General features: G+C 45.5%; 1 protein-coding gene across 1 annotated transcript in view; it reads left to right on the forward strand.

Moving 5' to 3' along the window:
* Positions 1–1,237: 1,237 nt before the first annotated feature.
* LOC117356470 (cytochrome c oxidase assembly protein COX14) overlaps positions 1,238–15,813 on the forward strand; it is a 28,930-nt gene continuing 14,354 nt past the window's right edge. Inside the window, exon 1 of the mRNA XM_033935708.1 lies at positions 1,238–1,374. The gene's annotated coding sequence lies outside the window, so the exon portion shown is untranslated. The remainder of the gene's footprint in view (positions 1,375–15,813) is intronic.

Genomic DNA, 15,813 nt, shown 5'->3' on the forward strand with positions numbered 1-15,813 from the left:
CAGCAGAGCCTCTTTACGAACTATGGGCTTCACTTGAATTAATATGTACTACTGCAGGAACTCGCATTATAGAATTACCCTCATCAGACTCTAATGAACCTATTCAATAATGGATCATGGTACCCAGGTTCCATAACCGAATGCTAGCATAACTTGACATTGGCGTGCCTGGAGTTATTTCAGTCCCAGACCTGGCCTTAACTACAGTGGAGGAGAGGAGTAGCCTGATGGTTAGTGCAGTGGACTCAGCTACTGGGGAATTGGGCTGAGTTTTCACTGCAGCTTCTTGTGACCCTGGGCAAGTCAATTAACCCTCCATCATCCCAGGTACAAATAAACCAGAGTATGAGCCCACTAGGGACAGAGAAAGTACCTTCATATTAATGTGTACAGTGCTGTGTACATCTGGTAATGCTAGTAGTACAGTCGTGTAAATGCAATAGGGATGGGCATAATTTACAGAATTATGACCCTGCCATGAGCCAACCATGTGACCGTCCCTTAAATGCACCCTTAGGACTAGTTTCACTAAGCCCACCGATCAAGTCCTGACCACTTAGCGACCTGGACCTGATTCACTAACCTGCCTCCCAAGCCGATTCCAATCCACGAATGCAAATGAGGGGAAGGACATCCAAAAGTAGGAAAGGCAGCGATTCACAAAAAAAGTAAGGAACTTGGCTGGCTGATTACAAAAGAAGCGACTGGTGAGGACCAGTCGCTCACGTCCTTGCTGACTGTTCTGCAGCTCTGAAATCACTTCACATACTGCTCTGCTCGCTGCCTCTCTGCTCTGCAGCTGTGAAATCTTCCTCCAAAGCAACTGCCAAGCACAGTAGACACCACGACCCGTGGGATGCCACCTGCACCTGTGTACGGGGAGTAACATCGCTGGGTGACAAGCGTGGCTGGAGACAGCAGCAGTGGAAATAGCAGCCGGGAAAGGGGGTGGGGGGGACACGTTTGGTTCCCAGTTCCCAAGTATCCACACATCCAGGTGTCATCAGCATTCGCTGCACAACATCCCCAGCTCTGGCCAGCCTGGAAAGCATGAGATCTAGCCCAGAAAATGTTCGCGACTGCTCAGTAGAGGGTTTTAACTCGTGGGTTTAAAGCAGTGCAGCCCCTGCTTTAAGCCCGCGGGTTATAACCGGGCTCGCACTGAAGTCGGGGCGGCAAGGAGAGTTCCAGTTTAAAAAGAAAAGTTGCTATGGAGGCAAGCGCATGCGCAGACCACCTACAAGCAAAGAAGATGGTCTGGGCATGCGTCAGGATCGCTGTTCTGCGATCCGCATGGTCGGTTGTGGATGTTCCTCCGATTGGCCCGAGGACGCGTTGTGAATCGGGAGCTCGGACACGGACCGGAAAGATAAGGTGGGCTTAGTCACTTTGCTTGCACTTTCACACCTAAGTCTACACTTATCCACAAAAACTGCTGACACCCTGTACATTTATGGGTGCAAGGGGCAGTGGTATAGTAAGGGGGGGAGGGGGCAGACCGCCCCGGATGCACCAGCACCTCTCTGTCCCCGTCCCCCACACATCACACTCGCATTCTCCCTTCCCCGCACCTCTTTAAAATCCACTATTGTAGGCAACTGCTCTAGCCTTCTGCTTGCGCCAGCCTGGCTCTCTCTGAAATCACTTCCGGGTCGCGGGGCAAGGAAGTGATGTCAGAGGGAAAGCCAACATGCGCAGCAGCCTGGAGAAGCTGCTCGCACTGGCAAAAATTTAAAGAGGTATGGAATTGGGAAGGGAGGGTGTAACTGTGGCATGTGGGCACAGAAGGAGCGGGGGAGGACAGTAGGACACCTCCCACCCTCGCTACGCCACGGGCAAGGCGTATGTAATGCAGGTGCTCAGTTAATTGTACAGTGGTAAGAGAGAGAAAGATGTGAAGCTAAATTGGATTCAGCTTTACTGTCGCATTATAGGACCCTGGAGTCAGCTATACATTGAGTTATTTTTTTTGTGTGTGTGTTGGGGGGGGGGGGGTGGCATCTGTGGGAATATACTTGATAAAATTCACCTCCAGTAGATTGATTTTATATCTCACTTAAACAGATGCAGCCACATTTTGTGTGGTCTGCATTAAAAACAAACCAGAGCTCTGACCTTTGCAATAGTCTTTGCCCATCACCCCCCCACCTCTCAAGCTTTCAAAGAAGGAACTTAATCTGCTGATGAGGCAGGAGCTAGGAGGCCTTTTATTAGTAAATGTCATTCTCCAGACAGCATGCAAAGGTTTCCTCTTTAATCTGATAAAACTGGCCTAGGCCCCTGTAGAGCAAAGGCTTCCATTCGCTACTTCTCCACCTGGACTTTGTAGAACTGTGTTGCACCTATGAATGATGGGATCAATGAGGTGAAATGTTGCTCTAAGTAACTACAGGACAGATAAGATGAAGTGACAAATTTGTTTCAAGGTCGCCTAGTCTTTGTAATTCTTTTAACCAATCATAGAAATGACAACCTTCAACATAAAGAAAGCTCCGCTACTTCTTAAAGCTAAAACAAAAATTACTAGAATCTGCTTCTCTAATGCAATGATGGACGTCTCTGTGCCACAGCACAACTATCATTAGCTGATAAGTTGTAATCAGGGTAGTTTTCTTATTGTTATCGGGAAGGTGTCAATAGGAAAAGACAGGCGCCCTCTCCCTGCTTTGCTCTTTCACGTCATTGTGTATTCAGTGCTGATGGATCAAAGAAGCTATTTCTCACGTGGTCCATGGGCACGTGTTCAAATCTTGATGCAACAGGTTATACTATCAGAAATGGTTTCACATCTAAAGTTGATAGGTAACGAGGAGGTGGCTGTGAGTTAAGAGCCATCTCCACGAGTCAGAGTTGCTGATTCTTGTGTGCTTTACATGTGTAGATGAACCTTAACTTGAACAGGATACATAGCCTCAATGGAATTTCCACATAGGCATGAAACATTGCTTAAGAAACCTTCCTAACTGAAGGTTCTTCTCTTTTTACTACTCTCTCTCTATATAATTTTCCTGCTTTTGGGCTAGTTGAGTCTCATTCTTCTTTCTTATCCTATTATGGGAAAATATCTCAGCTGAGTTTAGATCTAGCAGCCAAGAAGGAAACCTATTGGTAATGAGGATAATTTTGTAACAGCTGGATATGTTGTGCCTCCCCAAACAGGACAGCCAATAACTTCACAAATAATATCAGGAATATATACAAATATCACCATAAACATTCTCCCTCCTCTAGATCTCTCAACACAGCAGTATCTAAGGTGCTATCCTTGCTGATTTTAAAGATTTGAATATAGAGAATATACTGGAAGATAATTTTATTGATAGAAAACATATTTTAAAAAATGGACTGGTGATGATTTAAGTACTATACCCTTAGGCATAAGAATTGTGGCCAATTGGGTTGTGTCTCTGATGGTCTAATAGACATTCTGTGCTGAGGGAGCTAGAGGAGGGAGAAAATTTGTGGTTATATTTTATCAAAAGAACACATGAGCCTATGTGTGGCCACAGGAGGGCACAGGCCCATCCAGGAGTGCTGCACCTGTGATGTGGCTGACAGGGTCACCAAGCCTCACCAGCTGAAGACTCCTGGCATTCCTTTCCTGGTGCCCAAGTGGCAGATTAAATTTAATGTACACAAATGCAAAGTGATGAATATTGGGAAAAATAACCTTTGGGTGTTAGCGCCCACGAAAAGGATCTGGGTGTCATTGTAGACAATACGATGAAACCTTCTGCCTAATGTGTAGCGGCAGCCAACAAAGCAAACAAGATGCTAGGAATTATTTAAAAAGGATGCTTAACAAGACTAAGAATGTTATAATGCCCCTGTATCATTCCATGGTGCAACCTCAGCTGGAGAACTGTGTTCAATTCTGGTCACGAAAGATATAGTGACGCTAGAAAAGGTTCAAAGAAGAGCAACCAAGATGATAAATGGGATTGAATTCCTCTCGTATGAAGAAAAACTAAAAAGGTTAGGGCTCTTCAGCTTGGAAAAGAGAAGGCTGAGGGGAGATATGATTGAAGTCTACAAAATCCTGAGTACAAGTGGATCAATTTTTCACTCCATCAAAAATTACAAAGATTAGGGGACACTTGATGAAGTTACAGGGAAATACTTTTAAAACCAATAGGAGGAAATATTTTCACTCAGATAATAGTTAAGCTCTGGAATGTGTTGCCAGGTGATGTGGTAAGAGCAGTTAATGTAGCTGGTCTTAAAAAAGGTTTGGACAAGGTCCTGGAGGAAAAGTCCATAGTCTGTTATTGAGAAAGACATGAGGAAACCACTGCTTGATCTGGATCGGTAGCATGGAATGTTGCTACTCTTTGGGTTTCGGCCAGGTACTAGGGACCTGGATTGACTACCGAGAGAACGGGCTACTGGGCTTGATGGACCATTGGTCTGACCCAGTAAGGCTATTCTTATGTTTTTATGTTTAAAATACTTCAGTTTTTCACCAGCAGCCATTCACAGACACTGCTGTGCCAGCCTTGAGCCTTGCTTTGAACATGGTCCTCCTGCCTATATGGAAAAAAAAATGTTGCGGGAAGGCTCTGGGGCTGTATGAGTCACTGCTTGCTGCTGGTGAAGAACTCAAAAAGGTACACTAGACAGAGGAGGTGTTGAGAGATGCCCACCCAAAATTGGGTGTCAAGCTATGCCACTAGCTCCAAGATGCATGTACTTGTGTGCATGTATGTGCTGCAAAAAAAAAAAAAAGGTACCTATGAGCAGATTTTATCAAGCATGTAAGTGCCAATCTCACACCCATTCTGCCTATTTCCACCCTGAGAAACGAACACACACCGCATAAAAATACTATGTGCCTGATTTGTAAGCACAAATATCCTCAAGCAATTTTATGAGCATATGGAATAGAAAACCTATAGGTTCAAGTCCCTGATAACATTACCCCCTATACTGTTAAAGCCAGAACAAGTTCATAACAATACAAAATCAAACATCAAAAGCATTGGTTATTAGTGGAGGTAATGGAATTCAGGTAAGCCTGGGCATGATTGCAAAGAATCCCTAGCTTTGAAAGAAAAAAAAAAAAAGACAGGACATCCAGAGGTCAACTGGGGTCTATGGTCATATCTTCCCCTTTTTACAAATAGGGGCAGCTTTAGCAAATAGCTTCAATGTGAGAGCTGGGTCCTGGGCAAAGGAGAGGGAGAGAGCTCTCCGAATAGTGTGCCGAAACACACTCCTGTAACTAAAATTAAGTCCACTGCGTCACACTTTCAGCCTATTCACTCCTCCTACATATGCAAATCCTCTCTCCATCAGCCCATCTCCCTCAACACTCTCTCCGTGCAAATGCTCCTGATGCCCATTACAGTTAGTTTCATCCCCTGCCCCTCTCCTATCAGCGGTAGTAGATTTAATCCCTGGGATTCCTCTAAGCATTGACCAACTTCCCCCACCTCTCCCATTCCAACAGGAAGAAATGGCCTTCCTCCAGTCATGAGCTCTGGCAGGCCCCCGATAACCCCCGTCAGCTGCCATCCAAAACTAAGGTCAGTGCCATGCAGGATCACTATGTCCAATGACAGGGCCAGTTGTCCAGTCCCTCTCTAGTCTTTCACTGTACGGCAGCTCCTCCAACCCCTTAACCATCTTAGTCGCTCTTCTCTGGACCCTTTTGAGTAGTACCGTGTCCTTCTTCATGTACGGCGACCAATGCTGTACGCAGTGTGCCCTCACCTGGAGTACTGCGTACAGCACTGGTCGCTGTACATGAAGAAGGACGCGGTACTACTCGAAAGGGTTCAGAGAAGAGTGACTAAGATGGTTAAGGGGTTGGAGGAGCTGCCGTACAGTGAAAGATTAGAGAAACTGGGCCTCTTCTCCCTCGAACAGAGATTGAGAGGGGACATGATCGAAACATTCAAGGTACTGAAGGCGATAGACTCAGTAGATAAGGACAGGTTGTTCACCCTCTCCAAGGTAGGGAGAACAAGAGGGCACTCTCTAAGGTTGAAAGGGGATAGATTCCGTACAAACGTAAGGAAGTTCTTCTTCACCCAGAGAGTGGTAGAAAGCTGGAATGCTCTTCCGGAGGCTGTTATAGGGGAAAACACCCTCCAGGATTCAAGACAAAGTTAGACAAGTTCCTGCTGAACAAGGACGTACGATGATAGGGCTAGTCTCAGTTAAGGCACCAGTCTTTGAGCAGAGGGCTGCTGCGTGAGCGGACTGCTGGGCATGATGGACCACTGGTCTGACACAGCAGCGGCAATTCTTATATTCTTATGCCTATTGGGAAATTTGCCTCTGTTCCTGCCAACTAGTCAGCCTTCACCTTCCCATCTCTACTATGCTGCCATCATCTGCCCTCTTCTATCTCCCCCTTCTCTCCACTTCCATCATCTGCCCCTTCTCTCTCTTTCCCCCACTTCCATCATCTGTCCCCTTCTCTCAATCTTTCCATCCACCAAAGGCCCATCTTTCTCCCTCACCTTTCCGATTTTGGCAACAAGATCTGCAAGGCCCTCCCCCCCGCGATGGCACTGAGCGGCATCGGCGCCCCCCCTCTCCGCGATGGCACTCAGTGGCATCAGCACCCCCCTGCCCCACAACAGCACTCAAGTTCGGCCTCCTTCTCCCGGCATCAGCAGAACTTCAGATCGGCAACAGGTGCTCAGTCAAAAACTTCCCCTGACTGAACTGCCTGGGCGGAAACAGGAAGCTGAGTCAGGGGAAGCTTTTGACTGAGCACCTGTTGCCGATCTGAAGTTCTGCTGAAGCCGGGAGAAGGAAGCCGAACTTGAGTGCAGTTGTGGGGCAGGGGGGGCGCCGATGCCACTGAGTGCCGTCACGGAGGGGGGCACTGATGCCACTGAGTGCCGTCGCAGCCCAGGAATTTTCCGGACCTGTCCGGCTGTGCACCTCCCCTTAGGCTGCACCCGGGGCGGACCGCCCCCCTCCCCAACCCTTGGTACGCCACTGGTGCTGATTAAAAAGCTTAATTGAGCTTGTTATTCAATTTAGATTAGCGCTTATCTAGTTGGGTGCCTCCAAAATAGGTGCCTAACATTAGGCACTGGTTACAAAATTTGGGCCTAAGTAACTTGCCCAGGGTCACAAGGAAGTGGGGGAGGGAGAGTCAGGGAACACAAATGGAAACCATTAGCTCCTGGGCCTTACAATGAAAACCTCTGGTCTGTGGCACTACATCAAAGAATTGGGCAAACTAGATGGGCCTTATCTACTGCTATATTCTGTTTCGGTGAAATACACATAGAAGTTATTTTCCTTATTTCCCAGAATTCACTCTCTCTATTCTCTTTATGGTCTGTCTATAGGACCAAACTATTGGCAGTTATGCTGGAACTTTCATAAATTATTTTTTTTCTCTGAAGATTAAGATGACATTCCAATTTTCTTTCTACCATGGCAGATTTGAGGCTCAGCCTCTGCAGTAGTGTCCATCAGGGCTAGATTTTATTTATTAAATTTTCTATACCGTTCTCTCAGGAGAGCTCAGAATGGTTTACATTAATTTATTCAGGTACTCAAGAATTTTTCCCTGTCTGTCCCGGCAGGCTTACAATCTATCTAATGTACCTGGGGCAATGGGGGATCAGGCAACCTGCCCAGGGTTGCAAGAAGCAGTGTGGGTTTGAAGCCACAACATCAGCGTGCCGTGGCTGCAGCTCTAACCACTGTGCCACACTCTCAGACATAGTATGGTAAAAAGATAGCATGGTAAACATTTTCTGACAAAATGGCATGAACAGTGGCATTACTAATTATTAGGATTTATTTACTGCTTTTTTGAAGAAATTTACTCAAGGCGGTTTACAGCAAAGAATAAGTCAAGCAATAGACACTTACAGCAGTAAAAATATTAAAATAATACAAAATATGGCATTATAATCTGCATGGCTTGTATATTCTAATTTAGTTCTCTCATCCATCTCTGAGTCTCACTTAGGGCTAGTTTTAGTGCATGGAGCAAACAGGGTAATTATCTGATACCCAGGCACTACAAGGGATTCCCTTGGCAAAGTTGAGTGATATTACAAGGGTAACACTTCAAGGCCCTCCTTAGCATTAATTCTGGAATGCATGCTACCAACCCTGGCTTACCTGCTTCCAGGCCCAGCTCAACCATTATACAGGGATAGGCAATTCTAAGGCATCAACTTCTGGGGGCACCAAAGAGCAGCTGATAACTTCATTTGGAGTAAGGAGTGGCCTAGTGGTTAGGGCTACAGCCTCAGCACCCTGATGTTGTGGGTTCAAACCCTGTGCTGCTGCTTGTGACCCTGGGCAAGTCACTTAATCCCTACATTGCTCCAGGTTCGTCAGATAGATTGTGAGCCCACCAGGACAGATAGGGAAAATGCTTGAGTACCCGATTGTAAACCACTTCAATAATCTTGACAGGTGGTATATAGTGTAAATACCTAATAAATATATAAATAAGATTTAAATTAAGAAACCCACATAAACTGAAGAAACAATAGATGTGAGCTAAATCCCTTTCCCTTTTATCAACAGGGAGGGTGAGTGGTTGAAAAACAGACCATTTACCCAGATTATTCTGGAAAGGGTAGTTAGGGTGATGATTTCTCGGTACTTTCTATACCACTTTTAACTGCCACATTGCGGATCAAAGTTTACAATCTAAAATCCACAGGAAGGGGAAAAAGAACTCTAAAATTTGTGACAGGAAAGCATAATCAATCATTCAACAATAGACAGCAAACACAAAATTGCATTTACTCCCAGCTTGTATAATGATTGTTGGCAGGGTCAAAAGGCATAAAGGTGAATCGGGGGAGGAACAAGGCTGAATGCTTACCTAGAGTGTCTAACACCCTTCCGCCATCCCTGCTTGCTTCTGTTCATTTACTACCAAGATTCTGAAATGACAGTAAATCGGAGTGCTCTGAAGTTTGAAAACTGGGTTCCCACATATTTTATTCCCTACTCAGTCTACATCCAAAGACTCTAAGCCTTTGCTTAAGTTGGTGTCTCTCTTCTGGCTTGGCTTCCTCTGGATGTATCAGATACACATAGCTGGGATAGCAGTGCGGTCAGCTATTACTAAAAATGGAAGGTCGCAAAGTTCACAATATTGACCTTTCAGGACAGGTGGTAAGTCCTGTCGTAACTCAACGAGTTTATTTTCAATATCTGCTGACTATTCCTCACCAGGATTTTGTTTAAATAATACATATCTCAAACCACTGATCTGCACAGTACAAAGAGGCTGTTTCACCCTTTCTAACATTCAGACTCTATTCCATTCCACTGAACCTTTCTCACAAGGAAGGAGGGAGCCATCTCCATCTTTCTTAATCCTAACAGGGCCACCCTGTCTGTCAGAATTATTTGTCAAAAAAACAACATTCTTCCTATGACCTCCTTTCAAATTATTAAATTACTGGAATGCACTCCCACAGATGCTTAAAACATCTCTCACCATCCTTCTTATACCATGTTCAGCGTTTAGAAGTGCATGTCTCAGGACCTCTAGGTTGCTCAGCACAGGTGCCTGAGACGTCAGCCTAATTTGGGAAATACATTTTTTTACACTGCAAAAGCATTGGCACTGCAGAAAATAGGGAGGTTAGCGAGGAAGGACAGGAGTTGCAGTAGCTTTCCCCAATTAAAGCTACAGGACAATAATACAATATCAGCCCACGACAAACACTTTCCCATTCACTCTTGAGATGTCTGTGGTGGCTCTAGTGTGGCTTGTGGGGTGAATTAAAAGAGAGTCAGATGAGGCTGTGAGGCAGACAAGAGCTCAGCCTGGCCCTAGTCTGAAGGTTAAGGTGAATGAGGGACTGAGGGAGGCGACTGAGCGAGGGGAAGCAATCAGACCCCAAAAAAATGTGATTGAAGAGAGACATCTCCAAACTCCATCCTTATGCAGAGAGAATACATTTTAGGGATTCTCAGTTTCATCCTCAGAACACATCCAGCCAGTCAGGTTTTTCAGAATAGCCACAATGAATATGCATGAGATAGATTCACATATCATAGAGGCAGTGCATGGAAATTTAATCTCATGCATATTCACAGTGGCTATCCTGAAAACCTGACTGGCTGGGTGAATGCCAAGCACTGGATTGAGGACCATTACACTATGCCAAAGCCACACTATTCTTGTCACAGTCAGATGCTGGCCCCCTTTTTATTCAGATTTGAAAGTAGAATAGCCATATTGGCTATGGCAGGATTGTAATCTATGAAACACAGAGAGATATATAATTGCCACATTCCTCTAGGGTTGGCTTGTCCAAATTCACTCCGCAAGGGTTGAAAACAGGCCAGGTTTTCAGGATATCACTAATGAATATGCAAGAAAAAGATCTGTATGCCTACTACATCCACTGAATGCAGATCTCTCATATGCATATTCATTAGGAATATCCTGAAAACCCAGCCTGCTTGTATCCTTTGAGGACTGAACTTGGACAAGCCTGCTCTAGGTCAGGGACAGGCAATTTCAGTCCTCAAATGCCCCAGGCAGGTCTCAGGATATCCACAATGAATGCAGGAGAAGATTTGTATACCAAGGAGGCAGGGCATGCAAATCTATCTCCTGCATATTCATTTAGAGATCCTGAAAATTTAACCTCTCAAGGATACACCTAACCAATCAGATTTTCAGGATAGCCACAAGGAATATAAATGAGAAGTTTGCATTAGAATTGCCTCCATTGTATGTAGTCTAGCTCATAAATATTCATCCAGGTTGTCCAGAAATGCAGTCAAATACCCACTGAGACAGTGACCACTCTGCTGGGTGTAGAGTATTCCTAATGAGATAGTCGGCTTACATTTTGTTTACTCCCCCTACATGTGCTGCTAACACTTGCAGATGGAGTTCTGCCCAAATGAACAGCAGCTTGGCCTCCAGACTCAGTGGAGTACTTCTGGGTCCCCCAACAATTGGCATAAGCCACTGATGTGGCATTGTCTGAGAAAACCCTGACTGCTTTGCCTTCCAGATGCTTCTCCAGCATCTGCAAGGTAAGCCAAATGGCCTGTAGCTCCATTTGGTTTATGGACCACTTCCTCTGCAACGGTGTACATTGGCCTTGGACTGGATGCCCAAGGCAATGTTCTCCCCATCCGAAGAGGCTGGCATTAGTTGTCAAAATCACCCAAGAAGAGATGTGGAGCAGTGTACCCCTTGCCAGGGACTCCAGTCACAGCCAACACAAGCTCCTCCGAGCTTCCACCATCCATGCCAGAGGCTTCCAGAGCAAATCTGTCTGAGGAGACCAGTGGGACAACAGAGCATACTGGAGTGGACACATATGGTGCTGTCACACAAGGATCCACCTCTATGGTTGCTGTCATGGAACCTATGGTTGCTGCCATGGTTGTTGTCATGGAACCTGGAGACAGTTTCACATTGTAAAAGCTGACATTGCCAAGAAATCTGCAATCTATTTAATTAGTTTCTGTTTGTGTGGCTCAGGAAGAAAAACACGCCTTTGCTATGTTGAAGCATATTATCAAGTACTCCAAGTTCTGAACCGGTCTAAATAACTCTTGCGGAAGTTATCAATCCATCCCAAATCCTGCAACAGCTGGACCACTTGAGTCACCACTCTCTCGCCTTCCGTTTTGGACGGGGCCCTGATCAGCCAATCATCTAAGTAGGGATGCACTTGAATTCCCATCTTTCTGAGATGGGCCACCACCAGTGTTCCCTCTAAGCGGGCGGGTGTTGTGAGCAAACTTTTTTCACTGTGAGCTAAAAATATCGGGCGCCAGCAAGTTATGAGCCAAATAAATATGTTGCTTTCTACCACAGAACTTCCTTACGTTTGTATGGAATCTATCCCCTTTCAACTTTAGAGAGTGCCCTCTCGTTCTCCCTGCCTTAGCTACTAAGTCTATTCTCTGCTCAAGGGAGAAGAGGCCCAGTTTCTCTAATCTTTCGCTGTACGGCAACTCCTCCAGCCCCTTAACCATTTTAGTTGCTCTTCTCTGGATCCTTTCGAGTAGTACCGTGTCCTTCTTAAAGTACCAGTGCTGGACGCAGTACTCCAGGTGAGGGCGTACCATGGCCCGGTACAGCAGCATGATAACCTTCTCTGTCTCTTCAGTCCAGCATCTGCCCCTTCCATTCACTGTCTGTCTTTCCCTGCCATCTCTCCTCCTGCCCCCCCCCCCCCACCCCCCAATTTGGTCTAGCATCCATCATCTTCCTTCTGTTCCCCTCATGGTCTGGCATCTCTATCCTTCCCTCCCCCCTGTGGTTTTTAGCATATCTCTCTTCTCATTTCCTCCACTCAGATCTGATCATTCTCTGCTCTCTCTTCCCTTTTCTTCTCTGGTCTTCCTTCTCTATTTTCTGCCTCCATCTAAATTAAATTCTTTCTTACTATTTAGTCCCGTTTCCCTCTTTTCACTGTGTCTACACACAGCTTGTCACCCCTTTCCCTCACCCCTCCATTATCTTACTATTTTCTTCCCCCTTTATTTATCTCCTCCTTCCATCCAGTATGTGTTCTTTCCCCACTTCCATTCAGCATCTGCTCTCCCTTCTCAACTGACATCCATCTGCCTTCTGCTCTCTCTCCCTTCTTCTCACTTCCATCATCTGTCCCCTTCTCTCTCTCTCTCATCTCCTCCATTCCATCATCTGCCCCTTCTCTCTCTCTCTCTCTCTCCCCCCCCCAACTTCCATCATCTGCCCCCCTTCCCCTCACCTTTGTGGGTCACTTTCTTTCCCCTGAGGGTGGCTCATGTCACAGGGGAAGCTTTGGCCGAGCAGAACTGCTTGATTGACAGTGGAACTTACTTGATTGATGTCGATGCTGGGGCCCGTTGCCGTTTGAAGGAAAAAAAAAAAGGTGGAAAAAAGGAACCTGTAAAGGCGAGAGGAAGGGAAACCTCCAGGACAGCTGCTTTTTGCCCTCCTTCAGCGGCCCAAGAGTTCAGACCAGCAGCGGCAGCTCTGTATGCTTTTAACTTCGGCACAGAGCTGCCCCTAATCAATAGTTTAGCGCGGTTTCATGAGGCAGCCTCGGGGCCTTTGATAGCCGGCCCGCTTCGATGATGCGATGTGGGCCGGCCTAGCAAAGGCCCCAAGGCTGCCTTATGAAACCGCGCTAAACTATTGATTAGGGGCAGCTCTGTGCCGAAGTTAAAAGCATACACAGCTGCCGCTGCTGGTCTGGAGGTGCGGAGACAAGGCAGGAGGCAAACGCGGTGGAAGGCAGGAGTCCCGGCGAAGGCAGGAGTCCCGGCACAGCGACTGCAACAGGAAGTTGCAAGTCAGCTGACGCCGGCCTTTCGTTGCGGCGGGGACCGAATCCTTCGCGGACCGGCAAGATTTTGTTTGCGGACCGGCGGTTGAAGAACTGTGCTCTACACTGTGTGCGCTGTGACGAGAAACATGTGCGCTGCGAGGTAATATTTTGTGCGCCAACGCACCCCAGCGCAGCTTAGCGGGAACACACCACTACCACCATTATCTTGGTGAAGATACATAGTGCTGTTGCCAGCCCAAAGAGGAGTGTGGAGAATTGAAAGTATCTCCCCAGAACATAGAATCTTCTGTGTTCCGTATAAATTGGAATATGGAGGTAGGTTTCCATCAAATCCAGGGAGGCCAGAAATTCCCCTGGTGCTACTGCTGCAATGACTGACCGCACAGTCTCCATGCGGAACTGTGTAACCTTCAAGGCCACATGGACTTCAGATCCAGAATTGGTCTCTAGTCTTTTGAGTCTTTTATGGGCACTATGAATTATATAAAATATCTGCCCAAGCCTAGTTCTGTGAGTGGAACAGACTCTGTGGCTCAAATGGCTAACAGCCTGTCTACTGTAGCTCGGAATTTGAACACTTTTTCTAGCCACTCGGCCGATGAAACCATAAAGCGTTCCACTAGAGCAGGGGTGTCGAAGTCGGTCCTCGAGGGCCGCAATCCAGTCGGGTTTTCAAGATTTCCCCAATGAATATGCATGAGATCTATGTGCATGCACTGCTTTCAATGCATATTCATTGGGGAAATTCTGAAAACCCGACTGGATTGCGGCCCTCGAGGACCGACTTCGACACCTGTGCACTAGAGGGTACCTGAATTCGAGTTGGTATCATTTTCGGGTTATGACCAGCACCCAGCGGTTCGAGCTGATCTGCGCCCAAGCCTCCTAATAGTCCCATTAGCCATCCTCCTATCTGTGGGAGTCTGGCTACATTTCTGGCATCACTGGGACTTCTCGGAGGTCATGGTAGAGCGTGGTTCAGAGGACTGTGGTATCACAGGCTCTGCCCTCTTATGATTCACTTCTTACTTTGAAGACCGTAATTTCAAAGTCTTCTCGAAAGAAAAAAAATCTCATCTCCAATTACTCAAACTTTTGGAGTTCCTCAAGGCTCTATTCTTTCTCCTTTACTATTCAATGTTTTTCTAGTCCCTCTTCCCACTCTATCCCAGTCCATTGGATTCACAATCTTTGCTTACGCAGACAACATCCAACTTCTTCACCCCATTGATCCTTCCAATATCCGTGATATACAAGAAATAAACACTAAACTTGACAAAATTAGCGACTGGCTCCGTATAAATAAAACTTGCGTTATACTCTTCCCGATCAGGAACAATGAAATGATAAATGGACAAATCTCTGTTAAATCTTACCTGGTAAAAATGGAATCAAAAATAACATTGCTCGGAGTCACACTAGACAAAGATTTAACCTTTCATGACCAGATAAGCTCAGTTGTAAAAAGCTGTTTCCACAAACTTCGACTCATCCATTCTTTAACCTCAATCCTCGAAACTGATACTATCACAACCCTTATTCACTCACTGGTCATTTCTCATTTAGATTACTGCAACTATCTATATAATGGAACCACTCAAAAAGAATTACATCATCTGCAGCTCATTCAAAATACGGCAATTAAACTCATCTTTAAGGTAGGAAAATATGATCATGTTACCCCTCTTTTGCGAGAAGCGCATTGGCTACCCATAACACATCTTATCACTTATAAAACTTTACTGCTGGTCTTTAAAATCAAACTTTCATGCCTCCCATCTTTTCTTGATAAACTCATCATCCCCTATTGCTTTTCCAGACCCTTAGATCGGCTGATAAGAATTTATTGACCATACCTTCTTACCAAGGAATTCTACTACACTAGAAATACTAATTTCTCCGTTGTAGATCCAACTTTATGGAACGCCATACCACCTCAACTCCGCCACGAAAACTCACTTGACAAATTCAAGACTAAACTAAAAACGTTCTTATTCCAAGACGCATACCATAGCGTCTAAATATTTCCTTTTCCAACAGCATAGCAGTTTATTAAACGAATCGCTTTTAAGAAGCAATCCCCTTTCCTGGTGTTCTATTCTGCCCTCTCTCTTACCCTTAATTAATTTGTTTTAACGATGTAATTATTAACTTTCCTCCCTCTTTACCCTTCAACTCATGTTTGTATTCGTAATCTGTCTATTTAATGTTCACATTCTCCTCCCACCCACCTTCTAAAATTTTATTTTAACATTTTTTAGCTTTGTGCAGGTGCATGTCGATGGTCAGTATATTAAAATTTAATTAAACTTGAAACTTGTCCTATGAACAACCAGAGGAATAACCAGCAGAAGGGAGGTGTTGATGCCCTTGTATAGGTCATTAATGAGGCCACATTTGGAGTATTGTGTTCAGTTTTGGAGGCTGTATCTGGTGAAGTATATAAAAAGACTTGAAGCGGTCCAGAGGAAGGTGATGAAAATATAAGGGGTTTGAACCAAAAGTAGTACGAGAAGAGACTTGAAGACCTAAACTTTAGAAGACAGGAGGGACA

The sequence above is a fragment of the Geotrypetes seraphini genome, chromosome 3 (genome assembly GCF_902459505.1).
Source record: "Geotrypetes seraphini chromosome 3, aGeoSer1.1, whole genome shotgun sequence".
Lineage (NCBI taxonomy): Eukaryota > Metazoa > Chordata > Amphibia > Gymnophiona > Dermophiidae > Geotrypetes > Geotrypetes seraphini.